This window comes from Lithobates pipiens, unplaced genomic scaffold, assembly GCF_037356315.1.
Source record: "Lithobates pipiens isolate NorthernLeopardFrog02 unplaced genomic scaffold, aLitPip1_a1.2 Scaffold_18, whole genome shotgun sequence".
Classification (NCBI taxonomy): Eukaryota; Metazoa; Chordata; class Amphibia; order Anura; family Ranidae; genus Lithobates; species Lithobates pipiens.
This window is the reverse complement of record NW_027507758.1, coordinates 412,356,556-412,384,151: the sequence shown is the minus strand read 5'-3', so window position 1 is coordinate 412,384,151 and position 27,596 is coordinate 412,356,556. Positions and strand designations below refer to the sequence as shown.

The following is a 27,596-nucleotide window of genomic DNA, read 5'->3' as shown; positions in this document are numbered from 1 at the left end:
TCAGTGCCAAGTGTTTCCATGGTGATTGCAGCACACTGTTATTTTCGGGAAACGCTTTAGCTAGCACATTTTCAAATATATATCTTTGCACATAAAGCATTATTACAATGCCAATCTCTTATTTAACATTAAAATCCCAACAAGCAGCATAATTGCGATATATGTTTTTAGAACCCAGGGAAGCCCTCAAGAAGGGGGGGGAGGGGTAAAAGAACCTGTGTAGGTGTTATTAACTGATATGCTATTAACTGATATGGGGCTACATAAAAAGTCTCTAACTTGTCAATAAAAAGATTTTCAGTCTCCTATAAGTCAGTTTTTCCTGAACAATAACCATCCAGGAAGGGCCTAAAACTCCCCGGGTGTTATTTATGAAAGGCAAATCCACTTTGCACTGAAAGTGCACTTGGAAGTGCAGTCTCTCTAAATTTAAGGGGTAGATCTGAAATTAGTGGAAGCTCTGCTGATTTATTCACCCAATCATGTGCAGGCCAAAATGCTGTTTTTTATTTTTATTATTAAGCTCCACCTACACCATGTTGTTGCAAAAAAAGTGAAAATTTTCTCTAAAATATAGATTTGTATAACATATTTGTTTAAAACACTTTGTTGCTATTAATTATTTATTTTATTTCTCCATTGCGAATTTGTTTTTTTTTGTTTTTTTTCATGTCATATGACCAGCACAGCACCAATTAAAATTAATGCTGTGCAAATACAAATTCATACATTAGCAGAGTACTAGAAACTTTTCCTGAAGACAGGAAAGACCTGGGAAACATCATGTGACCTCTGAACAGCTATGATTAAGTAGAGTACTCAGATGATTTTCATATTAAATTAAATACAGTGGTAAGGTCTTTATACATAAGAAGAAGGGATGATGGTGATTAAACATTAAATGTTTATTATCACTTTGAAGTTAAACAGGGTACAGCATATTTTACATTCTGCCAGGTGATTAGGGGATGTGCTTCAGGTTAGGGGCAAAGAATGGTACAATATTTGCAATGAATAGCAAGTCATTACTGTTGGAAATTGTTGGGTGAGGTGTTAGAATACATGGTCATATAAAAGAAAAAGCCATTGGGGCTTGGGGATTTATTACATTTTGCAGTCTTCAGAACCACGTGGAGTTAATCTGGGGTATTCAGGAGTCCTTTTCTTCCAGGGCTATATGTGGGATACCCATCTGGATTAAGCATTGGTCTATATTCTGAGTAGTCAGAGAGGTTGTGGAGTCTGTGGGTTATGTGGAGTTGTGGGTCTTTGGGGTCAGGTTGTATAACGATTTATAATAATCATGAAAACAGGTAATACCTTTGGGTTTGTTTTTTCCTCCTAGTCTTGTATAGGGCTCAAACTAAGGTTTTACTGCATACTTATAAAATTGCCTTGGCTTGTTGGGATTTAATTTAAATAGGAGTTCTTTGTTCAGTTGAGCTCATGCGTGTTGTAATTCGGCTTCCATTGCTTGTACTATGGTTTTTATGTGCAGTTTCTAGTGCATGGACTTGTGCTAAAAAGACTGATTTAAGCTATTATGATTCCTTTTAAAACACACTTGTGTTTTTCGAAGACCATCAGATGGAAGGTGTTTGGGGTGGGATGTCTTGTAAGAAGTTTTTGACTTCCATTATGATCACCTCAATGTGGATTTTGCAGAGCTAAGAGTCCATTTCCACATTTTGGAAGACCATTGGCCAAGAAGAATGTCCAGTGTCAACTGTGGCAGTCAGAAAAGATGAGAATGTCTATTTGTACAGAAGTGAATATGCGATGGTCTGTTTGTTTCACAAAGTAATAATTATATATTATTTATAGTAATAATAACAATTCTGGAGTAGGATTGGTGAGCTGCAAAATGGAAGGTGTAGGCATCAAGTATACCTTGAGCTTTTTGAGTAAATTAGCTTTTTATAGTCTCAATGATAGTAGCAATGAAGGTGAGAAGCATTATGATATATGTCTAGGAGGGGGTCCAGTGATAAGCTGAAATGACCCCCCAAAAATGTCTGGTCTTAAGAAAAATTGGAAATGTTGTGCAGAAAGCCTTCCATAAATTCAATGTGATAAGTGTTTTGGGTAAGTTCACTAAGGTAATTAGCAGTGTGGGAGAAAGCAGGATCACCTTGTATTTTCCTTGAAGAACAGAGGATTTAGCCTCTATTGTATTATAGCCAGGGTTGTCTGTAAGGCTGTCCATTGCAGCAGTTTCCAGGAGCTTAGATAGCATGCACATTTACTAATTCACACCACTACTAAATTGCATTATAATAGTTTCTGTTAAAACTTGACATTTTAGCCTTTATGCTGATGGTGGTGGTGGTTGTGTTATAGTATTCATGGCAAATGAAGGACTCAAAAAGTATAGAACAGGGGTCCCCAAATTTTCTAAAAAAGTTTACTGTCCTGCAAAATTTAGGGGAATATAGTGTGGTCAGTGGAAGTAGAAAATGTCCAGGTATCAGAGGTGACTGAGATTAAACAATTCCCCTGGCTCAGTTGTAAATGAGATTAAAAAAAGTGGTTAGTGGGAGTAAAAAATATACTAACTCTCAACCTAACTACTGCAGTAAGTGGGAGGAGGAATGATTTCATATTTTTGTGCCTGAAGTACCAGTATTTGTGATAGGGCTGGAAAGATAGAAGGGAAAGTTGGTTCCAATGGATCTACTGTAACGTGATTTTCCTTTAAAGAAGCAGAGCTGGTATTAAAATATAGTATAAGTGGACCTTGTTCTGGTCCTAAGATGCTAATGACAAAGGAAGTGCTTGCCAGATGGTACATTTTGATGTATACAGGGATATGGAGAGCACCTGGTACAAAAGTTCATCTCACTTTAAGGTGTTTTTGAAACAGTTAATGGTTAAGAGCATCAAATACAGCCAATGATTTTTTGGGAGGAAAAGGGGTCCACATTCTTCAGGGCTTAAGTAGCGAACGTTAATAAAGACTTGCATCTCTAGATTGCACTAAAGGCTGTTCACATTTTTGGTATCATTGGGAGGTACAGTGCCCCAACATTGGTGTCAATGGGAGTAATAATGCCCCTCATTGGTTTCAGTGGAGGAACAGTGCCTTATGGTGCAGATAGAGGCAAACAAATGGTCATATCAACTCCACAGGCCACAGTTTTGGGGTCCACTGGCACTGAGTGAGCATAAAAGCCCATATGCAACTGTTTCTGCTGTAACACAAGATGTCGATCAAACAGATAGAGAATGGAGATGGAGAATCAGTTTATAAGTCATGATCATGACAAGCCATGTAAGTAAAGGAAAAAGGATTTTATTTTATTTTTTTACATATGGTGATTTAAAAAGTAGCTCCAAGCAAAAAATTAGAAACAAGTGTGATGCCTCTCTAAAAATCCATATCAGGCCCTTATTTGAGCATGTAGCCCAGCAGGCCCAGAAAGAGGTGTGTGTTCACCCCTCTTCCTGAATCATAGCAGCCCACATGCCCTTAACAGGTAGGGGTATCTGACCCATGTTGACTAGGATAAGGGCCCCTTTCCAACAACCCTGGTGGTTTTGGGGGTCAGGGGGGCTTATTGAAATCTTAACAATAAGGAGGCATCCAGATGCCACCCCCATGTGAAAGAGTAAGAGGTACATTATTTAAGCCATAAGAAGGGAGAACAAGGCAGGTTTTATTATGAAATTAAATTAGAATATATTATTTCTAAAACAATATGAACACATATTTTACATTGGTTGGAAAGTATGTAAGTAACTTGTTTACTTTACAGTTTAAAAGGAAGAGGGGAGGTAGGTTTTTATTCTACAAAAATAACTAGTCTGTACTTTTTCCAGAGACAATAGACTCAAATAATAAACAGTGTCTTTAATAAATAATAAACAGCTTCTTTAGGCTGCAATGTAAGAAGTGAAGACAAGGTATGTCTCACCCTCATACATTGCAGCCTAACCAAAGTGCTTATATACTGTCCAGCCACTGTTCAATGTGTTTAGATGATGCCTCTGAAATGATACACTCATTTTTTTTAGTAAAATAAAACCTGCCTCGCCATTCCCCTCCACATTGCAGCCTAAAGAATTAGCGTATTTACCTTTCATATACTGTACAATATGTATGGTCTATTGTCTGTAAAATAATAAACTTCCTCTTACAAGCTACATACACACTGTTCACCTACTGTAAAATATGTATAGATGGTGCCCCTGAAGTAACACACTATAATTTAAATTTCAGAGTAAAACTTGCCTCATTTCTCTCTCTTTACTATTTTTGTTCCCACTCTGGGGCCTAAAGACTGTCTGAAAGATGTGATGTAAGTAAAGAGACAGCACAAGCCATTACTGAACAGAAGCCATGTTCACTGGAAAACCAAGCCGGAAAAGGAAACACTACACAAGAAGAAGTACAATAGAGATGTACCGTAGAGTTGCATTTAAAGAAACATAACATCAGTAGCATCTTCCCCTTTTAGTGTTAATAAATGAACATTGTGAAAAGAGAACAGCAATAACGCATTCTATAGGTTAAGTCTCATAGTTGGTATTGAACATCCACGACTATGGGTGAAGACTGCCCCTTGTGCAAGCAAAAGGTGGCTACTTTGAAGAACCGAAAATATAAGACATATTTTCAGGTGTTTCACACTTTTTTGTTCAGTATATAATTCCACATGTGTTAATTCATAGTTTTGATGCCTTCAGTGTGAATCTACAATTTTCATAGTCATAAAAATAAAGAAAACTCTTTGAATGAGAAGGTGTGTCCAAACTTTTGGTCTGTACTGTATATATATATATATATATATATATATATATATATATATATATATATATATATATATATATTTTTTTTTTTTTTTTTTGTCAAAATAGGCAAAAATGAAAAATACCTGTAAATGAAATGTGGCTAAATGTGAGTTACGGCATTTAGCCAGGTTTAGAAGTGTTTAGCGCTTGAAATACCTCTGAACTAATTTTTTTGCTTTCCAAAAAAGCCTCTAAACTTAGCTGCCTAGAAATGACTATAAACGAATCTGTGTACATGTACTAATAAGATAACAGAGGAGAGTTTGGGGCAGCTGAAAAAAATGCCCAACTGCTAATAAACATTGGTTTAGCAGCAGCAGTGTACATAAGGCCTAATGGAATCTTTGTGAATTTCTGAAGGCATTTATGTTATGATCTTTACTGTATTGGCAAATGAGAGAACTATAAAAAATCAACACCATTTGGTTGCACAGGGGATAACACCCAAGAAAGTATGTGCAGAACGAGCTAATATAAGGGATGATTTGCAACTGCTAGCAACAACTGCAGTTGCTGGACATCTGTTCTAAAATCATATTGATTCAGTATGCTGATACATGCATTGTGCCACTGTTGTTATGCTTGTTGTACTCCCAGCCCCTCACCTCCTTCCAACCCAACTGTTTACAACTTTGTTCCAATCTATGTAGATAATTAGGTGCACTTTTTCTCTTTTAAGCAAGTGTTCTATTTTCATTCAGTGACGCATGCATGGCAGCCTAAAAGGTTTATTTCAAAGTCTTCGTCTGGGCAAGAGCATTGAGCAGGGTAAACAACAACTGCTCTACTGTGGTTGTAATGTTCCTTTTTGAATTCTTGGGAGCCATTATGTTCAGCTTACAAATTGCGTAAATGTGACATGAAAGCAAAATAAAAGAAGGGAAAAGAAAAAACAGATACAACGTTGGAGCAGTTCCCCCTCCATCTCTGTTTGACATCTTTGTGGCTTTACAGCGTCTGGTCACTGAAAGCATATTTAAGTGCAGCCTTTCCAAATGGCTATTTGATTTGTATGTATACTAATGCCTCAAGAGCATAGGTATAGACTAATAGTAATTATTTTGCCATAAAGCTTACATTTTCTATAGTTCAGTATCAATGCACATTCAAAATGAAACATATAAACAGAGTCACATTTACCATTAGGTACTCATAGATCATTGCCCAAACAACAATAAGTAAGAATAGCACTAAAGGGCATCATTTATAATCAGTGTTTTTTTTTTCTTATATTTTTTCTACTACCAAACGTTATCAGGTATATATCCAGCTGTAGAACTGAAGGAGAGTTGTGCGGGAGTCACTAAAGAGTCAAAAAACTCTTGGCAACTTAGCTAACCTGCAGGGGTCACCTCTTTCTCTGCAAACCCTGGTTGTGACAGCTTTCATATAAAGCAAGGAACATTCTGCCTCTATTAGCTTCCTTGCATATACAGCAGGAAGCTTTCTTCACTAATAGTTTCCCTGGTTATAAAACAGGGAACATTCTAACTCCCATAGTCTCTCGGCATATATAGCAGGGAGCGTTTGTCCTCCAACAGTTTCCCTTTTTATAAAACAGGAAGTGTTCTACCACCAATACTTTCCCTGTGTGTAAAATACAGAGCATTCTAGCGCCAATAGTTTCCCTGCATACAAAATATACCTCCAATCATTTTACCTCTGTATAAAGAAAGAAGTGTTCTACAATGACTTCCTTGCCCTTATAGCCAGTAGCCTGATACCTCCCATAGTTTCCCTGTACATAAAGCATGTAGCGTGATTGTTGACAGCAGTGGGAGAATTATCAGCAAATGTCATTATGATTTAGACTCTTTGAGGAATGAATTATGAATGCGGAACTGCTTACAAATAATAATAATTGTAATCAAGAAATGGTAGAGAGTAGGTAAAACTACAAAATTTGTAGAGGGTACCATTACACCAGAGCCTTTAAGATATGAATGGTCAAGCTTAGCTACAGCTGCATTTCATTTACCTGCTGTGTGCTAACATTACATACAGTGCATCTGGAAAGTATTTAAGGCACTTCACTTTTTCTACATTTTGATATGTTACAGCCTTATTCCAAAATGGATTCATTATTTTCCTCAAAATTCTACAAACAATACCCCATAATGACAATGTGAAAGAAGTTTGTTTGAAATCTTGGCAAACTTATAAAAAAAAAAGGAAAAAAAAAAACATGTACATACGTATTAATAGCCTTTGCTCTACTTTGTTGAAGCACCTTTGGCACCAATTACAGCCTCAAGACTTTTTGAGTATGATACTACAAGCTTGGCCTATTTTTGGACAGTTTCTCAAAACATTTTTCCAGATGAAATGATTGAACACCCTTAAAGCTAGGCAGCCTCGAAGTCCTGTAGAGATTCCACATCCCAAAAAAAAATGCAATCAGTGACATCGGCATCAGGCTTCATAGCTGCTGAACCAGGACTGATTTTTTATAAAAGTCAAATGTGTTCTATGATCCGTAACGAAACCTCCTGTAGCACTGAATGCCCATTCTAAAAAGCATGCTGGATATAGTGCAGCCCAACAACTTATAGCATACTGGGCAAGTTCTGGTCAGTGGACTATTCTCATGACCCAGTAAGTCAGTGGATCATCAGCTGGAAAGCTGTCCATCTCTGTTTTGGCCCCCGAGGTAATCGTCCACCATGTGATGCAGACGTTGCCGATGGGATGTGGACGCTGACAGCCCTGGGCAGTGAGGACTAAAAAAATTCCAAAATGCCTCACTTAGGTGGACGCCTTCTCCATCGCTCCTCTCTTGACCAACAGAAAACTCAAAACGACATTTTCCACAACACTGTTACCTACTGGAAAATTCTCGTTAACATGTCCTCAAGAGATTTTATCTTCTACACTATCTGTGGGGACAGGATGAGTTCTGAGATTCTTCCCTTATAACGGTGATCAAGGAGGGTTGCCAACCAGTAATCATCCTTCTCCTTTATGCCGCTTATTCAGAATCCTCCTCCTCATCCTCCTCCCCTCTCTCCTCCTGTGTGTTCTGCAACAAATAAATGGTGGTGTCTGGATAAAATGGGTCTTGAGAGGAAAGGAAGTCATCATCTTTCTACTGCTGCTTTGCCTCCAGTGCCCTGTCCATAATGCCATGCAGAGTCTGCTCCAGCAGGAACACAACAGAGATTGCGCCACTGATCCATGCACTGCCATGGCTCACCAAATGGTGACAATACAGTGCATGCATCCTTAATGATCAGCCATTGGTGTGAGGAAAAAAGCAGAGATGGCCTGAGCCTGTCGTCGTGCTATATTCGCACAGGTACTCGTTGACGGCCCTCTGCTGCATAGCCACTGCAGCATTGGCAAAGTCGAGTTCAACCTGGTCTCACAAATTTAGGCGTTTTACGGGCAGGTGGATTTTCCACTGAATTTCAGTTATCCGAGCAATGGCTGTGTATGACCACCAGAAATGGCTACAGATTCTTCTGGCCAGCTTTAGCACATCTTGGGTACCTATTTAGGAAATGCTGCACCACCAAATTGAGAACATGTTCCAGGCATGGCACATGTGTCAACTCTACTTGTCTAAAGGCAGACGGGAAGTTGGAGCCATTATCACTCACCACCATTCCTGGTTCCAGCTGGCGTGGTGTGAACCACCTCTGGACCTGTCCCTGCAGAGCTGCAAGAATCTCTGCTAAGTGTGGTTCCTGTTCCCCCACACATCAGCTGAAGCACTGCATGGCACCTTTTAGCCTGACTCTGGGAATAGCCCTTTGAATGCTTAGGTGGTACCTGATATTCATAGGACAATTCTTCAGAGGAGGGCATGGAGGTGGTGGAGGAGGAGGAGGGCACCGAGCCCTGTCTTGCATCCTTTCAAGTTGCAAGCAGCGTTACCCAGTGTGCTGTGAACAAAATAAATCGTGTCTGCCCATGCTTGCTGGACCACGTGTCAGCAGTAAGGTGGATTTTATGGCTGACTGCCTTTCCCATTGATGCCAGAACATTCCCTTTCATGTGATGGGAGAGAGATGGAATGGCCTTACGTGAAAAGTAGTAGTGACTAGGAACCTACCATTGTGGAACAGCACATTGTGCGAACTCACAGAAGGGAGCAGAATCCACTAGGCTTACATCAGAGGGGGGCGGGGTCATACATCACTGGGGAAGCCTGGGTTTCCCCCTGCATCAGAGGGGGCGGAGTCAGGTGACGGGTGGCCCCGTCCTCCTCAGCTAAACCCTGTCAGGCTGCCGGGATTCCCACAGTGTCTCTGGTGGAGACAGGATGGATGCGCTGTCCTGGACCATCGGGAGAGATCACCCATCGCTGGACCCCGGAGAAGAGATCAGGGATTTGCTGGACCCCGGAGAAGAAATCAGCCATCGCTGGATAGCAAGAGTGGATTACCACCGCTGGAATCTTTTTTTTTTTTTTTAATAAAGGACTTTCCCCAACGGTGTGTGTATGTTTTTTAGCAATTTTTTACACTTTCTTTGTGAAATGGTAGGGGTACTTTTGTACCCCCTTACCATTTCAAACAGGGGGGCGGGATCTGGGGGTCCCCTTGTTAAAGGGGGCTTCCAGATTCTGATAAGCCCCCCACCCGCAAACCCTCACAACCACCGGCCAGGGTTGTGGGGATAAGGCCCTTGTCCCCATCAACATGGGGACATTGTGCTTTGAGGGGTCACAGACCCCCAAAGCATCCTCCCAATGTTGAGGGCATGTGGCCTGGTACGGTTCAGGAGGGGGGCCACTCTCTCGTCCCTCCCTCTTTTCCTGTGGCCTGCCAGGTTGCATGCTCAGACAAAGGATCTGGTATGGATTTTTGGGGGGAACTCCACGCCATCTTTTAAAAATTTGGCGTTCCCCTTAAAATCCATACTAGACCCATATCTGGGGGGAACCCCACGTAATTTTTTTTTCAAATCTGAAGCGGGGTTCCTCTTAATATCCATACCAGACCTGAAGGGCCTGGTAATTGAATTCAGAGGGAACCCCACGCTTTTTTTTTTTTTTATCAATGACTTTCAATGACTGTTCTCTGTATTACAGGGAGCTAACAATTCATTACAGCCGCGAGTGCTTTTAAATTACTTTTTTTCCTGTGCAGGGACAGTTCTAAGGATGGGAAACATGCGCCCCTTTACAGGCATACTATACACACCCCCCAGGTACAAAATTTAAATGAATATTACACTTTTATTGCTTCAGTTTAAGCATTATTAAAATAACTGCTCCTGAAAAAATGTCAGTTTTTTAAACTTTTTTGCATTGATACATGTTCCCTGGTGCAAGATCCAGGTCCCCAAACACTTCTAAGGACAATAACTTGCATATAAGCCTTTACAATTAGCACTTTTGATTTTGAATGTTCGAGTCCCATAGACTTTAATAGGGTTCTAAAGTTCACACGAAGTTTAGGTCTGTTCTCAGGTTCTGGTGCGAACCGAACCGGTGGGGTGTTCGGCTCATCCTTACTGAGGAATTGCGTCTTTCTGGCCACTCTACCATACAGGCCTAACTGGTGGAGTGCCACAGAGATGGTTGTTCTTCTGGAATATTCTCCTCTCTCCACAGAGAAACACTAGAGCTCTGTCAGAGTGACCATTGGGTTCTTGGTCACCCCGGTTGACGTACCACCGGACTAGAATAAGGAAGTTCATAGCCAGTAGCCAATAGCTGCCCTAGTGTCGGTTTTTGTACATTGAACTAGCATACAGACGAACTGATTTTTCGACCGGACTCGAGTCCGTTGGAAAGATTTGAAACTCTAAAGTCCATCTGATTCTTCGACAGCAAAGGTCTGATGAAGCGCACACACGATCAAATTGTCTGATGGATTCATTCCATCGGACCTTTGCTGTCGAAAAGTCCGGCCGTGTGTACACGACATTAGAGAGAGTCCCATTGTTTCATGTTCCAGCTTCAGTTGTCATTGGAACAAGAGGTGAAGAGCAGTCTCTCCAATGGGGCAGAGACAGCAAACAAAAACAAAAAACACTTTTTAATGTAAAAAAGTTATTTCTTGTTGTAGTGTCACAGAAACATAAAGGGACATATTTTTAAAACAGTGAATCTAGCATTCACTAAACATTCACTGCGATTGAATCTTCCTGATGCATGCGTTTTATATGACAGTGATTGACTAGCCACCAGTGAATGTTTGGTGAAAATCACATTGATTACTTTATAAATATGCCTGAAGTGTGATGGAATCTCCATACTGGAGTCACATACAGCATTATATAGCAGTTCCAATGCTACATTCTAACTATTTTTAAATCTGTTATTTAAAAAAAAAAAAAAAACAGGTTTTAGCTGTAGGACTTCAGTTACTGAGGCATATAAAATAAGTGTGGAATACTTATACTTAGGTTATTACATTTCTCAAATGGGAACCAGGAGTACTGTGTGGTGCTTCATATCATAAAATCAGGCTATAGCTTTATTTTATGTCAACCTGTGCCTTAATGTGTCCAGCTGTGTCATCTTGTTAAGTCATTCTGAATTCAATATAACAGCCATCTAGCCATAATATGTGAATCATCGCCCTGCAAAACAGCAACCAGTGTAACCCTTATATATAAATTATCTTTTACCTACTCAATTTACCAAACTTTACAACAAATATATCATTTAGGGCAGTGCAAAGAGTACATGTTATGTACAGAAAGCAACTAATCAGAAATATTCTTGTAACTGACTGGACTGCTGCAAACTAAACTGTAAATGGAGCATTATGAGATAACATAGGTGTGTTTTGAGTGGCTACAAAAGAGTCAAGGGTATGTTTTAAAACCCTGGTTTAATAGGCTCATTTTTTTCTAATCTTAATTAATTTTATTTAATTTTATACTATTAGATGGAAAGCAGAGTTTTTGTCTACTATAATATTTTCCAAACCTGCAGAAGAGGTTTAAAATAAAGACCCTGGCTGCAATATTAACCTCCACTCTGGTGCTGTCCTTTGCAGCAATTCCTTTCCACCTGTAGATGTCCTCAGTCTCCCAGATAAAATGACATCCAGCATCATTAAACAAAGAAGACAGAGGACATATTATGAGTGCAGGGTGTCACCGCGGCACTATGCGCTTACAATAATGAGTCAAAGAGTCGTGCTGACGTGATGGATCATTAAGAGCCACCCACAACCTGGTGAAAGATCCTAAAATGAAAAATATCCTGTATGTGAGGTGACCAGTCAGGAGATTTCTGGACATCAATCATAATAAGAATTTTGTAGAGTGGTGCAACTGAGTCTCAAAAAATGTTACAAGTAACAGCAAAGTCCCAAGTAACTCCTGCCATGACAGAACTTATGCCCATTCACACCTATGCATTATGGTAACATACGGTTACCCCATGCAAAGCAATGAATCCTTACTGCATTAGTAAGATGTGGTGTCTTTTATTTTGTATGCACGCCAATGTACTAAAGCCTTGCCCATCTGACGCACCTGAATAGCAGTGCACCACAGTGCATGGTAATACACTGTTATGAATTGTGGTGCCCTGTGTCAAAAAATGGGCCACTGTGGTGCACTGGCATCCAAAAAGGTTATTGGTTACTTTATTTAATTTGGCTGGGTTTCCTCGCATCCAATTTGCATGTCAGGAGACTGTGACCAGCTCTCAATGGAGCTGGTTCACACAGCCGAGTCCTGTGCATCTTCTGGTCAGTTTCAGGTTCTAATTCAGCCAAAAATTTGGACTAAAAATTATGACCTTAATTTTAGACCAAAAGATCATGACCTTAATTTTCTTTTGTATATGCAGGCTCTTGAGATATTTATTGATCTGATAAAACCCAGTTCATAGTTTGCTTACTGCCATGCAGTTTCTACTCCCAAAGAAACCATTAGGAGATCTTTATGTAGAGACATCTATTAAGCTCAGATGGAAATATGCTCAAAATAAGAAGTTGTAACTTTTTAAATGAACTATAAGTTTAGGTTTTGTTTACCATGAAAGATAAAATAAGTGAAGGTGAAAAATACATTATAGTCCTGTTCAAACTGAAAAAGAAGTGGGGCTTTATAAAGGAGTTTGAGTAATTTCTTCTTTTATAAGCAATGTAGCTCAACTCGATCAGAATCCTGCTGTTGTTATCTGTACCATTCAAGCAAAAAATAATCAGCAGTTTTTCCCAACTCACGAATAATGGAATATTATCAGTCACTGCAGAAAGGTTAAACAGAATGTATCATGCGCTCATTGAGGGTTTAGTCACGTCTGCTTTAGTTTAGGTCACTTGTGACTCAATCAGGACAGAAAGTGACATGTGTTTAGCACTGAACCACAGTCATCTGTCTTCTTCTTTTTCCATTCACTGACCTCAGTGAATTCAGAGCCTGCCTTTAAGTCTTTCATTGCCAAAAAGTAGAAAGCAATGCAATTTATTTCCTGTCGTTTAGTATGTGAATGCAGCATCTAAACACACATGATGTGTGGCTATTGTATCTAAATGACTATGTACCTAATCATTAATGGTTTACAACCAGTGAGATTTCCCCTTTTATTATGAAGTGGAATTCTGAGCCTTGTTGCTCCATAAATTTCATAATACCTCTCTATAAGATTTTGTGATCTCCCTGTGCAATAAAACAGCCAAGCAAGTGTTCACGTCGAGCTCTGCTAGCTATCCATTAAACACTTGAATGAAAGGTTGCAGGTTTAACATAGATTTCCTGGCAGAAATGCTTGTACTTGTGCCAGTTCTTAAATCTTAGTTATTTCTCTAAAATTCATTGTCTGGATTCAGACCGTTTTAGTTATTTCCCCATTCTTGTGCCTATAATCTGTCATCCATAGAGTGACATCAACAGATTTTAGAAACTTGGCTATTGTCTACCTACTCTCATTAGGGCATTCTTGTGTGTTCCATTTGAGACCCACCACTGAGAATGAAGTTGTCTAAAAATGAATAACAAAGAACTTCCTAAATCCCAGTATGATCATAATGATCTGACCAGTTGGTTGAAACACACTAATCTAAGTAACACTCTGAAGTAAAAGATTGGTAATGACTCATTCACAAAGGATTTTCAAGGGAAAAATGCATTTATTTAAATATTTATGTTAGTTATCATGGTCAGTACAGTATTAATGGTGTAGGCTGCCTTAGGCCTATGAAATTAATTAGGAATCCCACTAAAATGAACTGAATCCATTCTGCAAGTGCATGTACATAGCCAGAATGACATATTTGGGACTATGGAGCACCAACCGCATTGGCAACCTATGGCCTGCTGTCTCACTAATGCTAGATACTGTATATTCCTAGTTATGACTGGATGAGTGCAGACTGCCACCTGCCTTATGGGCAGAGAATTGATTTAGTTGTAAAGTCTGTTACCCAAGATTGTGAGATTGCTGCAGTTTCTGCAATATTGCATTCCACCCTTAGTTGTGTCCAGGTAAAGAAAAATTGTAGGGTGGGATCAATTATATGCAAAGCCCCATGCTAAGCAAATTAATTGATTTCATTATTTTTTTATTTTTTTATTACAGGTACTTATATAGTACCATCAATTTACGCAGCACTTTACACATATATAGTACTGTATATTGTACATTCATATCAGTCCCTATTCTGAAGGAGCTTACAATTTAAGATCCCTAACTCACATCCTCACACATACTAGGACCAATTTAGACAAGAGCCAATTAACCTACCACCATATCTTTGGAGTGTGGGAGGAAACTGTAGTATCAAGAAGAAACCAATGCAGACACAGGGAGAACATGCAAACTCCAGGCAGGTAGTGCTATGGTTGGGATTCAAACTGATGGCCCTAGTGCTGCCAGGGGGAACTGCTAACCTCTTAGCATTTAGCCACTGTGCTGGCCACATTGCTGTAATGAGTTTTAGTATACTGATCTTTTCAATGCAATTTAAGTAAAGTCCATCTTAACCTGCTAGGTGTGGATGGAGTGTGGGGTAGAGGTATGTAAGTGTATTTAAGATCTGGATTGTCCATTCCACCTCTATCCTGAAGTTGTAGCACCAAATTTGGAATTCAATTGGAATAAAATCAAAATCTGGTGGACACAGGTTTATTTACTAAATTTCAGACACTGAACACAACAAAGCCCTGCTGCCGATCATGGCACCTCACCCACTGTACTGTAATTGACAATGCCCTCACCTGAGCCTTTTCAGACTTAGTAGAGTACTTCATGCACCTGGCTCAAGAGTCCCCATCCCATATCTCTGGCCTGGTCTGGCCCCATCATGCAGCTGAGCCCTGCTTGCTTAATTCCTAGCTCTCACAGTAGCTGCACGCATTGCTTCTCTTCTCCATAACCTTATGTTAATGATCCAGAAAATCTTGATGTCTGGCCACCTCACTAAAGCCCTGTAATAGTCTGTCCTTATTTAAAAAAAAAATACTTTATTTTAGCCATGTTATAACAATCAGTGGGAAAGATGATCACAGGTGGGAAGCCTGACCACACTACAGCATCTTCCGTAAACCTGCTTACCTGCTCCCATCTCAAAATTCTTCTACCAAGCTGTCAGACTGAAAGTGGTTGTAAACACTTACAACCAACTTTGACCTACAGGTAAGCCTAGATTAAGGCTTACCTGTAGGTCCAAGAAATATCTCCTAAACCTATACGGTTTAGGAGATATTTACCCGAAGACAGCCACTGCTGTCTACGGGCCATGCGCCGTAGACAGCAGCGCACAGGCGCACTGGGAAGGCCGCATATTGCGGCAATATGCCGCGAGTGTTGGCTCCCGTGCGCATGTGCGGGAGTGACGTCATCGCGGCTCCGGCAAATCACAGCGCTGGAGCCGCGAGACCCGGAAGTCGCTCTGGGATATATGGCAGCAGCGAAGAGGAAGACGGAGGACCGCTTCGGGGGCTTCGTTCTCAGGTAAGTTATTCATAACGAGCTAGTACGCTATACATACTAGCTCATTATGCCTTTGCCTTACAGGGTGAGTTTAAAAAAAAAAATTGCCTTTACTTCCTCTTTAAAGGTCTTTCCATTCTAAACCCTAGTGACTGCTAAAACATCTTTTTGTTCCAATTTCAGTCAAATCTAACTTAACCTGCTATTTGGGGATACACTTAGAGCAAAGATATGTTATTTTAATATACAGGGGGTCCCCTACTTACAAACATCCGACTTACAAACAACTCCTACTTACAAACGGAGGGAGATAACAGGAAGTGAGATGAAATCTACCTCTAGGGCCGCGTACAAACGGGCGGACTGTCTGTCCAACTTAGTCCGCTGAAACACATTTCAGCGGACAGTCCGCTCGTGTGTGGGCTTCAGCGGACTTTTTCAGCGGACAGTCTGGTGGACTAAGTCTTTCGGAATTTCCGTAATACAGTCCGTCCAACTTTGGTTTCAGCGGACAGTCCGCTCGTGAGTAGGCAAGTTGGACGGACTAAGTATGGCGCATGCTCATAAAGGATTTACACGGCCGAAGGTTGCATTGCAGTGTATTGGACGTCGTATTTCTAGTCCCGTCGTACGTGCTGTACACGTCATCGCGCAAGCTTTCAGCGGACTGTCTGTTCACCGTGTGTGGTCAAGTCCGTTCATTCAAAAGTAGGACGGACTGTCTGTCGGATTGTCTGACGGACTTAGTTGGCCAGACAGTCTGCCCGTGTGTACGCGGCTTAGGAAGGGAAATCCTCTCCTGTAAGTGTTAATATGGGAAAAAGGTGTCTCCACTGATGCTTTATCACCAATCCTTGTTTCCCCAACAGCCCAAAATTTTCAAAATCCAATTATCATTGGGACAGAAAGTGAGGTGAAATCTTCTGTTATGGGGCACAGACAGCTAAACAAATGTTACAGGGGTGATAACCCTTCCCTATGTTATCCAAAAAGCTTAAAAATAAATCTTTTTGGCTGGAGCTACACTTAAAAAATGTACCTGTTACGACTTACAAACAGATTCAACTTAGGAACAAACCTACAGTCCCTATCTTGTTGTTAACCCAGGGACCCCCTGTATTCATTCTCTTTTTTTCTCTGCCCTGAAACTTTCACCAACATGATACAACCGATTCCAGGATCTCCTGCCAGCTCCTGCATCTGCATGAAATGCATTTACAAACCTTCTTCGTTTCAAAATATTGTACATGAAAGATGCAGGAGCAAGAAACAAAACTCAAGACTCAAAGTATCCTGTCGCTCTCAAAAAATCTTTTATAGTTAAAAGAGGAATTACAGGCAAAACAATAATTCAACAACAAGTAAGCCATATGACAATGCCTAACATCAACAGAAAATCTCTCCTGTGCTGTGCAGAGGGCCTAAGTAAAAATGTTTGTGCCTCCGTTATGGTGCTAATGGATGGATGGATTCTGCACACCCCGCTGCCTTAGCCAAATAAGGGGAGTCCAAAGTACTAAAGCAAGGAAAGAAAGAAAAAGGTGCGTGGCCTAGTGCATTATCCTTGGTAAAACATTTTATTAAAAAGCAGAAGTAAGTGGAGTACTCACATTTGGTACCTGGAATAACATCACATCATTCCTCTAAAAGTTCATAAAACAGTACCCATATTTCATGGTATAGTAAGGTGGAGTAATCGGCTGATGTTTTTCAAGGATTTTTCCTCTTCCTCAAAACCCTATGGAACCGAGTCCGGTCTGCATATTTATATGTAGTGGACTGGATGGATGGTATAGCCTTCGGGGGAATTGTCCTCCTTCGCTGATGGAATAGTCTTTACTCATCACTGCACACCAATAAACAAAATGGCCCTTCTACCAGATGAACACTTGAACATCCCTGTACATTCCGCACAACATCCACCCAGTGGACCCAGAGACACTGCATGTTCAGTTCAGCCCACACCTGGATGTCTATCAATGGGTTAGGATCTGGTAGAAGGGTCATATTATCACCATTTATTGGTGTGCTGTGAAGAGTAAAGACTATTCCATCAGCCCAGGAGGACTATTCTCCCAAGGCTATACAATCTATCCAGTCGACTACAATATGCAGACCAGACTCAGTTCCATAAGGCTCTGAGGAAGAGGAAAAATCCTTGAAACATGTCAGCCGATTACTCCACCTTACTATCCCATGAGATATGGGTACTGTTGTATGACCTTTTAGAGGAATGGTGTAATGTTATTCCAGATACCAAATGTGAGTACTTCTCTTACTTCTGCTTTTTAATAAACCGTTTTACCAAGGATAATGCACTAGGCCACATGCCCTTTTCTTTCTTTCCTTGCTATATGACAATGCCTACCTGTGCTTTCATTGTGTTTTGGATGTAGTCTTGGCTGGGAAAGCTAGTGATCTTATTTGATTACCTAACCCTTAAAGCCTTAAATGTTTCTGGGTTTGTTACATATTCAGCTAGCAAATGTAGAAAGAGCCCAAAATATACATATTCAAATTCAGTGATGGCAACTAAAATAAGTACTGGGTATTAAAGGTACCAATGTTTTGGGTGCTTTGATTTTTGTTTCAAAATCAAAGATACATGCTACTAATAGCTTTAACTACAGCTCCCGTCCACTGTATTTGTGCATAGATTCTGGAAGATACAAAAGGAAAATATCCATTGCAGAGATTTGTGACTGCCTTAACAACTTCATTTATATTTCATATAAAAGACTAAAGTATTTGTATGTGGCTCATCAAAAGTAGCAAATGAATGTAAAAATCAGATTTTATTTGCATTTGTATGCCCTGTACACACGACTAGTTTTCCCTTCGGAATAAACTCTGAAGGTTTTTCCGACAGAATTCCACTGAAACTATCTTGCGTACACACGATCACACCAAAGTCCGACTGTCAAGAAAGTGTTGACATACAACGGGACTAGAAAAAGGAAGTTCAATAGCCAGTAGCCAATAGCTTCTGTTTCGTACTTGCTTCGGAGCATGCGTTGCTTTTGGTCCATCGGAACAGCATACAGATGAGCAGTTTTCCTGAATTTTTTACGTAAAAGTCTGATGGGGGATACACACAATCGGTATATATGATAAAAAGCTCCCATCAAACTTTTTGTCAGACATTCCGCTCATGTGTACGCGGCATTAGTCATCTACATTGTTTAATATTGAAATAGACCCTATACAGCAAACATGTTTTGTCTTTAATTAGGATTGACTTTTTAACTTTTCATCACCAGACTAGTGACAATTGACAAGTGATTTACTACACCAAGTTAGCATAAAGAAACAGAAGAATACAGGCAAGGGATCTAACTTGGATCTCATATCACTAATTTTTTGTACTTTTCATACCTATCTTTTACAAAAAACACTGTTAGAGGAAACCCATTTACATCCTGCTAGACTGATCTCTACAGAAATGAACATAATGGTAAAAAGAATCCTAAAATGATTTAATATTCATTGTGTTCCTTTAAATATTTCAAATGGCCAAATAGGTGCATTAGAGTTCTGTTTATTTTTATTATTATTATTTTTTTTATTATTTTTTTAAAACTCCAGCAGTGAAACACATGGTTACAGGCAAATGTAACTTGTATAGGCATAAATAAACATTAAGCCCTTGAACACACGGTCGGACATTCCGACAACAAAATCCGACGGAACTGGTGTTGCATACACATGGTCGGACAAAGTTGTCGGAAAATCCGTTCGTTCAGAACGTGATGACGTTATTTCATTATGACAGGACTACGTCCAGGCTAGTAGCCAATAGCTTTGGTCTTCTAATTTGATCTGAGCAACTTTGTCCGATCGGAATTCTCTACTAACGATCGGATAAAGTCCGATCGGACCATGTTGTCGGAAAATTTTATAGCCCAGCTCTAAAACTTTGTTGGTCGGATATTCCGACGGAAACAGTCTGATGGAGCCCACACACGGTCAGATTATCCGACAACACGGTCCGATCGGACATTTTCCGTCGGAAATGTCCAACCATGTGTACAAGGGCTAAAAGTATGGCCATGGAAATAACAATAAAAAAAAACTATACACAGCAAGCTATAACCTGAAATTATATATAAGCATATAAAACGAGTAGCGCAAGACTATTCTCTCACCTGAGCTAGTCAGGTAGGTTTAACTTTTAACCACTTCAGCCCCAGAAGATGTTACCCCCTTCCTGACCAGAGCACCTTTCACAATTTGGCCATGTGTCGCTTTAACTGACATTTGCGCAGTCATTCGACACTGTACCCAAACAAAATTTGCGTCTTTTTTTCCCCACAAATAGAGCTTTATTTTGGTGGTACTTGATCACCTCTGTGGTTTTTATTTTTTGGGCTATAAATAAAAAAGAGCGTTAATTTTGAAAAAAAACAAGTTTTTACTTTTTGCTATAATAAACATCCCCAATTTTAAAAAAAAAACACATTTCTTCAACGGTTTAGGTCAATATATATTCTTCTACATATTTTTGGTAAAAAAAAAATCACAATAAGAATATATTGATTGGTTTTCCCAAATGTTATAGTGTCTACAAACTATGGGAAAGATTTATGCCATTTTTATTTTTTTACTAGTAATGGTGGTGATCTGCAATTTTTAGAAGTACTGCGATGATGCGATGGACAGATCGGAGACTTTTGACACTTTTTTGGGACCAGTGCTATAAAAATGCACTTATTACTGTATACATGTCACTGGCAGGGGAGGGGTTAACACTAGGGGGCGATCAAGGGGTTGTGTGTTCCCACAGTGTGTTCTAACTGTGGGAGGATAGGATTGACTAGGAGAGGAGACATATCATTTGTTCCTACTTAGTAGGAACAAACAATATGTCTCCTCTTACCTGACAGCACAGGGATTCGTGCGTTTACACACACAAATTCCTGTGCTAGCACTTGTGCACCCGCTTGCGCATGACCTGCCATGTGCATCAGTCCCCTATGCGCGTGCCCTCTGGTGGCCGCTAAAGGAATGGTACGAAAATCCTTTGGTTCGGTTCGCGCCAGAACTCTTAAACATCACAAATGTTCGGACCTGAACTGGGAATCCTATTAAAGTTTATGGGAAAAGAGACGGTATGCACCGAGGAGTGAGGTGTTTATAACTCACTGACTCACCTGTGGGGTGTGGTTAGGCTTTAAATAGAGCTATAAATAAATTAGGCAAAAAAGGAGAAAGACAGTGGTAAAGAAAACACTGTTAAAAAGTTAGGTAATATTAACCAAGCAGTGTAGTTACAAAAGGTTTATTAATTAAAAAAGGTTTTGCGGAAGTGCCACATGATATTAACTTCCAACATTAGAAATGATTGATTAGTGCCATGAACAGCAGTGTCATGAGCAGCCACAGGAATTTGACCATCTATCATTTTAGTCCATGGCTAACTGAAATGAACATTGGAAGTACGGACAAGTTGAATACCCGTGGAAGGTGAAGCAGTGAGTAGTACATTAGTGGTAGAATTCATGCCACGATTCTCACTCTGAATTGCTGAAACCTTCCTTTATCTTCTGCTGCCATTACTTGTTTCATCATAGGTATACTGAAAATCATTGTTATTTTGCAAGTGGGAAAATTGTTTAACTGGACAGAGAGATATTTTTGTAAATTGATTCTGTGGAATACAGACACATATATATCTCTATCTATAATACTCATCTACTAACTCATTAACAGTTTTACCATCCTTATCCACTATAAGCCGGTTGTGCAATAACGTTTAGTACATTTGACAACGACAGGACTCTTTGAATGCCTAAAATGTATTTTCAATGACTAGGGAAAACGTCTTATCTGCAATACATGGCCCATCACCCTATTGGAATACCCCACTTTTATAGTCTGGTTTAGGCTCCCCCATTGATGTTACATTGATGGTATTGCAGTGGTAAAGAATGTACCCTCACTTTTCATTGCATGTACCTGTGTCTAATTTGTGTACTAATCATCCACAACTGGCTATTGCAATACCCACACCCTATGCTAATTTATCTACTTAGATTATTTTCAGCATACTGGGTAACAATCCTGGTTTTAAATGACATGTTTTTCATATGTAATGTGTAATACTTGGTTAATGTTGCCTACCTTTTGACAGTGTGTTCTTTACCACGGTATCTTTCCTTTTTGCCTAAAGTCTATGGGACTCAAACTTGAAAAAACAATGTGCCCATTTTGAAGGTTTATATTCAAGTTGGCCATAAAAAGGGTGTGGGTGTCCAGGCACTGGGGGGGGGCATGTATCAATGAAAACATTTTTCTTAAAAAGAGATTTTTTAAAGGAGCAATGATTTTAATGATGCTTAAAGTGAAACAATAAAAATGAAAATTTCCTTTAAATATAGTGCCTGGGGTCACCTTAAGCCCTATACATACTATCAGATTTTCTGCAGATTTTTGTCTTCAGATTTAACAAAACCATATAATATGAGGTGAAACCTTAGGAGTTTCAATTTGTATGCAATCAGGCAGGCCCTTGCACTATGTGGTTTTGGTAAATATGAAGACACAAATCAGCAGAAAATCTGATAGTGTGTATGGGGCTTTAGTCTGCCTGTAAAGTGGTGCATCTGTACCGTGTATAGAATCTGTTGCAGCAAAACTAACGTATGTAAAGAAAAAAATGACATTTAAATTGATCTACCCTGCAAGCTTTCTTTATTTTGTAAACAACAGCTTGGGGAGCCAGTCTGTATAATGAGGCCACATTTTAGTGCACTTGAAACTTGAAAGATTAGAGATTTTTTGGATAAATCCTGGTGTCTCTTAGGCAGACATTGGATGGAAATAATAAAGTTTTGCACCACAGTGAGCCAGCCTTATGTGAAGAAGCCAAATTATAGTACATTCAGACCAAGATTAACAAGCCAAGCTTGGTGTCTCTTTCACAGACGTTGGATAGAAATAACAGGTGTGGAAAAATTGTGCTTTGGGTGTTGGTGGTGCCTAAACACTGTAACCCTATAGAGGTACTCTTAAAAAAATCTGTTTATTTTTCTTAACAAAACATACAAAAACATGTCCAACAATAACCTCAAAAAATAAGTTTCAAAATAAATTTACAAAACAAATATGGAAATTGCTTCATTCTCTCATTTCGCCATCTTCGTGCTCCTCCTCTACTCCACGTACATACAAAACATTATTACACCTTATTAGAACTTCTCCAAGATGTCCAGACAATGCCCCATTAATATACTCTTCTGTATTGGTGAGCTGAATGTTCATGTAGTCATCCACAGAGACCAGGTATCCCTTGTATTCCATACCTTACTTCAGTTTCACCATTACTAGATTACCAGTAAGGCCATTAAGGAATGGTTTTGGGTTTAGTGGCAAACTCATTCTGCCGCTGAAGCTGCCACTGATCAATAGACCAGTGAAAAGAAGAAAAAATTTCCCTGCAGAATGCTTGGAGAGCACACCTCCGTAGAGAGCAGGAAATGGCTAGCGGTACTCTTGATGAAAGAAAAAGAAATAATTGCCCCTTCTGTAAGAAATGGAAATGATATGCACCTGTCAAACAGGTGCAGGAAAATAGTTTTTTGGGTGTTGGTGGTGTCTTCACACCATAACCCTATAAAGGTACTTTTGATGAAAGCAAGAATTGGTCTTGCTTCAAAAAATGTATATTATATGCACCTGTCAAACAGGTGAGGAAAAATGGTCTCTGGGTGTTAATTGTGCACATGAAACCTATACCAAAAAATGACTTGACGATAAAATCAACACCCACAAAGCTGGGTAGCCTAGACAGTCTTGCAGAGATTCCAGATCCAAAAAACATTTAATCAGCGACACTGGCATCAGGGGCTTGATAGCTTCTGCTAATCCAGGACTGATTCATTTTTACAAATGTCAGCTGTTCAACAAAGTCTGTGGACAGACACGCTCTTTTATATGTCACAAAACCTCTGGCAGCACTGAATGCACATTCAGAAAGAATGCTGGATGCAGGGCAGTCCAGAATCTCAATTGCATACTGGTCAAGTTCTGGCCAGTGGTCTATTTTCATGACCCAGTAACCCAGGGGAACCTGTACTGGAATGCTCTCCATGTCTGTTTTCGCACCTAGATAATCTTACACCATATGATGCAGACGCTGCTGATAGGATATGGAAGCTGACAGTACCCTGGGCGCCGAGCACTACATTTTTTTCCAAATGCCTCACTCCTCACTTTTTACTCTGCTCCTCCTTTCACCAACAGAAGCCTCAAAACTACCTTTTCCATGAGACTGTAACCTACAAGAGTCTGGAAAGGTGTTCTATAAACTCCTTTTTTTAAGGTGTCCTCAAGATACTGCATCCTGTGCTCCCTCTGCAAGGGCAGGATGAGTTCTGAGACTTTCCCTGTGTAACAGTGGTCAACCAATTATTAACCTTCTCATTGATGTTATGAATTCTTGGGTCCTTTCGCAGATTTTAAAGAAAAAGGGAGCTCATGTACCGCAAGTTTGCAGAGGCATGAGTAGCAGGGTTCTCGGGGTCACTGAGGATTACACAATCTGGAACTGGATCCACCCACCTACTACTCCCAAGGTTTCTGGGGACTGAAAACCTTCTCTTAAAGTTTGAAAAATGTATTCCTCTGCTTCAATGCCTCCAAAATTGCCATAATCCTCCTCCTCCCCCTCCTCTTGTGTGTGTCTCCTGTGACATCGCAAGAATGCTGTCTGCATAAAGCAGGCCTCTTCCTACTGCTGTTCTGCCTCGAGTGCCCAGTCTATAATGTCCTGTCTATAATGTTACATAGCGTATGCTCCAACCGGAATTCAAGAGGGATAGTGTCACTGATGCATGTATTGTCACAGCTCACTATACTTGTTGCTTCCTCAAATGGTGACAGTACAATGCATGCATCCTATATCAGCAGCCATTGGTGTGGGGAAAAATAGGTTGAGCTCCCCTAAGCCTGTCCTTGTGCCATACTCACACAGGTCCCCATTGATAGCCCTCTGCTACATGTGCAGCCACTGCAGCATTGCCAAAGTTGAGTTTACATGGTGGGCATGTCACAAATTTCAGCCAACCGATACTGGCTGTGTATGACTTATTGAAATGGCTACAGACACTTCTAGTCTGCCTTAGAAGATCTTGCAAACTTGGATACCTGTTTAAGAAATGCTGCACCACCAAATTGAGGACATGTGTCAGGCATGTGTCAATGTTCCCTGTTGAAAGGTGGACAGAAGGAATATTGCACACCACCATTCCATTCAAGCTTCTGTGGCATGAAAATTCTCTGGGTCTGCCCCTGCAGAGCTGAAAGAATCTCTTTTTTCCAGTGTGGTTCCTGTCCCCTAGACAGACCAGCTGAAGTACTGCATGACATATTTTAGCCTGACTCATATAGTCCCTTGAATGCATAGGGGGAGGAGGAGAGGGTGATGCTGACAGATCTTGCATCATCACCACCGGCTGTATGGAGACATGGTGACAAAACAAGTTGCAGCACTGAGCCCTGTCCTGCATCCTTCCTAGATGCAAGCAGAGTTACGAAGAGTTTTGTTGCTGTGAACAAAATCTCTTGTCCCTGACCCTGCTTGCTGTATCACGTGTCAGCAGTAAGGTGGACCTTGCTGCTGGCTGCCTCCCTCAATGATGCCATGGTTTAGAGCTGGAGTGGCAAATAAATAGTGACAGGGAACCTGCCATTGTGGTACAGCACATTCTTCAAATTCACAGAAGGGGGCAGAATGGAAAGGCAGGAGTTGTAAAGACAGCGATTTTTGCCTTCTATACTCTCCAGCTGGTGGTGTGCTGCTGGCAGATGTGTTACAAGGACCTGTGACACCCTTTGTTATGCCATCATCCCTGTCAGTGGAGGCTACTTAGAGGTCATGAGATATAGCGGGGTAGATATGAAAGATGAGTGAGGAGGAGAATTGTGTTCCTTTTGTGTGACTTTCAGGTGCTCTTGCCAATGGGCTGAGTGGTGGGAGGTTAAATGCCATTGCAAGCATGTGGTACTCAAATGGCTGGTGTTTTTGCCATGCTTGATCTGCTTGCAGCAGAGATTGCACATGTTAAAAAAAGTGGGCCAGGAGTTAACAGGTCCACAATATGATGGAATACGGTGGCTGCTCTCTACTGTTCCACGATGGTTGCTTCTGGAGGACATCCTGCCTCGATGGGGTTGTGCCTCCCCCTCACTTTTCTCCTATGCTCTATCTAGCACCCAAGTCATGTCTGACCTCATCATCCCCCCATCCTCATCATCACTGGAGCCAACTTGGTAATACGCTGCAGCTGGGGGAACATGACTGTCAATTTGTTGTTTATCAGTGTTCTCCCCTCTCTGTAGATTCATGTTACATCCTTCCTCAACCTCAGAACCAACATCAGAATGAAGTGATTAAATTGAGGACTGCCACTGACAGAAATGTAAAAACTATTTAAAAAGAATGTAAAAAGAGGTAACAACAGAATCACAGTCAGAAGAACTCCGGCTAACAATTTAACCACTTCCCGACCAGCGCACGACGATGTACGTCGACAGAATGGCACGGGCAGGCATATTGGCGTACATGTACGTCCAATATTCGTTGCCGCCGTGCCATCGGGAGCGCGCCGCCGGCGGCGCGCTCCCGCGCTGGTCGGGACCCCCGTGAGTCCGGTCGCGGGACCCCCGGACTCGATCGCCGCGGGCATCCCCGCGATCGTCTCACGGAGCGGCCGAATGGAGGAAATGCTGTATAAACAACATTTTCCCATTCTGCCTAGCAACTAGTGACGCTGATCTCTGCTCCATGTGATTGGAGCAGAGATCAGTGTACACTAAATGAAAGCCCAACCCCCCCACAGTTAGTAACACACCCCTAGGAACACTTAACCCCTACACTGCCACCCACAGGTTAACCCTTTCACTGCCAGTGTCATTTACACAGGAATCACTGCATTTATATAGCAGTGATTACTGTATAAATGACAATGGTCCCAAAAATGTGTCAAAAATGTCCGATGGGTCCCCGACAATGTCGCAGTCACAATAAAAATCGCAGATCGCCGCCATTACTAGTAAAAAAAAAGAATAAAAAATTATTAATAAAAATGCTATAAAACTATCCCTATTTTGTAAACGCTATAACTTTTGCGCAAACCAATCAATAATCGCTTATTGCGATTTTTTTTACCAAAAATATGTAGAAGAATACGTATCGGCCTAAATTGAGGGAAAAAAATGTTTTTTTATATATTTTTGGGGGATATTTATTATAACAAAAAGTAAAAAATAATGCGTTTTTTTCAAAATTGTCGCTCTATTTTTGTTTATAGCGCAAAAAATAAAAACCGCAGGGGTGATCAAATACCACCAAAAGAAAGCTCTATTTGTGGGAAAAAAAGGACGTCAATTTTGTTTGGGAGCCACGTCGCACGACCGCACAATTGTCAGTTAAAGTGACGCAGTGCCGAATCGCAAAAAGTGGTCTGGTCTTTGACCAGCAAATTGGTCCGGTCTGAAAGTGGTTAAAAAGGGGGGCAGGCACAGGACACAAAAAAAATGCAGCAACCAAAGAAAAAAAAGGAAAAGGGGGTATACAGCACTGTATACAGCACTGTATACAGCACTAATTGTTATGTAATGTTATGTTAAACGCGGCAATACACTAACACTACACTGACACCACACTATACTCACACTATGCTGACACACTATACTTACACTATACTGACACTGCACTACACTATACTCACACTACACTATACTACACTACACTATACTCACACTATACTAATACTGCACTGACACACCACACTGACGCTACACTATACTCACACTATACTTAGACTACAATAACACTACACTGACATGCAACATTCAGGGTCACAAAAACACATTAACTCGCTAATAGCAAACATCTCCACTCCAGCAACACACTGCAAAAGTTTCCTCCTGTTAGTGTGGGGTGGGAGTATGAGCACTG

General features: G+C 40.5%; 1 protein-coding gene and 1 pseudogene across 1 annotated transcript in view; one reads left to right on the top strand and one right to left on the bottom strand.

Annotated features, from left to right (window-relative positions):
• NLGN1 (neuroligin 1) overlaps positions 1 to 27,596 on the top strand; it is a 965,616-nt gene that overhangs the window by 204,712 nt on the left and 733,308 nt on the right. The gene's annotated exons all lie outside the window — the stretch shown is intronic.
• Positions 22,754 to 23,014, bottom strand: LOC143990184 (small nuclear ribonucleoprotein F pseudogene; annotated as a pseudogene).